The sequence below is a fragment of the Montipora capricornis genome, chromosome 10, assembly GCF_036669925.1.
Source record: "Montipora capricornis isolate CH-2021 chromosome 10, ASM3666992v2, whole genome shotgun sequence".
Taxonomy (NCBI): Eukaryota; Metazoa; Cnidaria; class Anthozoa; order Scleractinia; family Acroporidae; genus Montipora; species Montipora capricornis.
The window spans coordinates 51,308,197-51,310,486 of NC_090892.1; the positions used below are offsets into that span (position 1 = coordinate 51,308,197).

At 36.3% G+C, this 2,290-nt stretch overlaps 1 protein-coding gene across 1 annotated transcript in view; it reads left to right on the forward strand.

Moving 5' to 3' along the window:
• Positions 1-846: 846 nt before the first annotated feature.
• LOC138020994 (L-rhamnose-binding lectin CSL1-like) overlaps positions 847-2,290 on the forward strand; it is an 8,480-nt gene continuing 7,036 nt past the window's right edge. The window contains exon 1 of the mRNA XM_068867872.1: positions 847-878. The gene's annotated coding sequence lies outside the window, so the exon portion shown is untranslated. The remainder of the gene's footprint in view (positions 879-2,290) is intronic.

Here is a 2,290-nt window from a genome sequence, read left to right on the forward strand (position 1 = left end):
GTAGAGAATAAAACTCCTTTGTTAATTTTTAACCTGAGATTAACGTTAACCGGCTTTTGAACAACTGGCCCCAGTTATGAATCAACTACTCCAGCTGGCAACCACTGCCGGCTTCCGAGTCGTTAAAAAAGCGCAGAAGGCCGGAAAACAAAGGAAAAAAATTAAGAAAGATTGATACTGAAACATCGGGTGAAACGTTTTTCAGCTACAGAAAACGTTGGTCAGATGATTTGCTCAATTCCTTTAAATGTCTGAAAAATTCTTTGCCGCGAGAAACTGATTGAGACCGAAACATGGCACAAAAAATCATGGGATAATGATTTTGTTATTTTATCATAATCGCTGGTACGGCTAGATTCTCAAAGCTTCTATTTTTTCATGTATTCCAGGCTGGAGTTGTAATTAAAGCTTTCATTTTCAGTTTTATTTGTTAACCCCATTTTGAGGTTTAAACTTTGTTTTGTACATTTGTCTGCTTTCATACTTACTCATACAGTTACTTCACGTTTTATACGACCGTCACGCTCACATAGCATGTATTACATACAATACGCTCTCTGAAGAGAGGAATATACAAAAGATCGGAAGTTTAAATTATTCTGTTACAAGTCTTGTCAATTTACATTGTTCCGTCATCTTCAAAAAGATGTTTGACGTTTGTCTATAAGAAGTTCATTGATAGATTTCCAAACACTCTGAATTATTGATTAACTTTACAGCCAAATCTTCTTTTAATTTGTTCTCTTGGCTCTTTTTCGAATAGTTCTTATGTAAATACGACCACCACCCGTTATCGTATTGATATATCTTTGCAACGATGTTGAAAAACAATACCCTCTAGAGTGTATGAAATTCTAAGCTTTACTAACTGAGGAAAGGTAAGAGAAAACTGATCCAAGTATAATCCAGGCAAGATCTTTAACTAACAATTTTCCTGGAGCGTTGTAAAGGAAATGTTTTAGATTGTCGTATTGTATGATTTCTTAGAAGGAAAATCGATTTGAATTTGACGTATGACTGACATGAAATGATAAGCTTCAGTTATCTAGGGGCGGAAATTTTCAGTTTAGGAGGAATCTTATTTTAGTGGGGACACAAATGAAATACAACTATCTAAAGAAAAAGGTATTGTGCATAAAGAATACGCTATAAAATTCGCAAATAAAGAAAAAAGGAAACAAGGAAAGGATATAAAAACATGTCAAGAGTTAATAAATGGGCACGGCCCATACACTTATCATCTAACAATCTAACGCTTTCGTATGTTGCTTTTTAAACGTTGTAGCTATAACGATAAGCCGGTGTGCATGTGATTGACAAATTCATAATCGGGGCATAGGTAGTGCAATTTAAATAAAGAGCGTCGTACTCAAGTTTAAGAGCCGAAAGCCACTCGAAAATATTAAGTTGTTCATTAGTGGAATATAAGTCAGTTGGGAGTGCTTTGGTCTGTGGTGACTAAAGTTGAAAAAAATCAGTAACATAATTTGAGAAGGTAAACTCTCACTTGATTTCTGCTTTGAATTACGTGTTTGAATAAACAGTTTTAAATCTTTACTCGAGAATGCTACCCCAAAATTTGAAAATTCCGAAGGCATAGTTGGTGTAAATACATCGCATTTCGAGATAGTTTGAGCAAATACTTTTCTTAGGGAGTTGAATAGGTTTCGGAAAGAATGAGGCGAATAATAATGTAAGAGCGAATGTACCAGAACGGTCAAAATTCGATGTCTCGTATTATGATAGAAGAGAAGTTTCTCTCTGTACATGTGTTTAAGATAAGTTGTTGATGTTCTGAATAAAGCTATGATCTTCGAAGTCGTTGTCCACGGTACGAAACTGTTCAGTGGCAGCAGCTCAACAAGTTTTTTTATTTCGGTCTTGTTTTTAACTGAGAGCCCTTTAAATGAAAATCGTAAATTACTAGCTAGCTTTGAGACTGACAAACCGCCGGAAGCAGCGGCTTCTAATGAATTCTCGGTACTCTACTGAAAGGGAAGCATTTAGTTCTTTTCGCGTCTTCCATTGTAACTTGACGTAAAATGGAAAGATCTATTTAGTATTTGAACTTAAACAACAGACATAGTGTGACGACCCGCTCACCGATATGCGCTTAGCCTCAGTGGGTGTTGTCCATTAAGTTAAAGCTTAACAGCATTAAATTTTACGGGATCTACAGCGTCCACATCCAACATATGCGAGTCGGTGATGACGACCTTAGTCCTACAAACCGTGTTAAAATAATGGAGTGCTTTACGATTACACCCTGGCCGGATTTAACCAGGAAGCC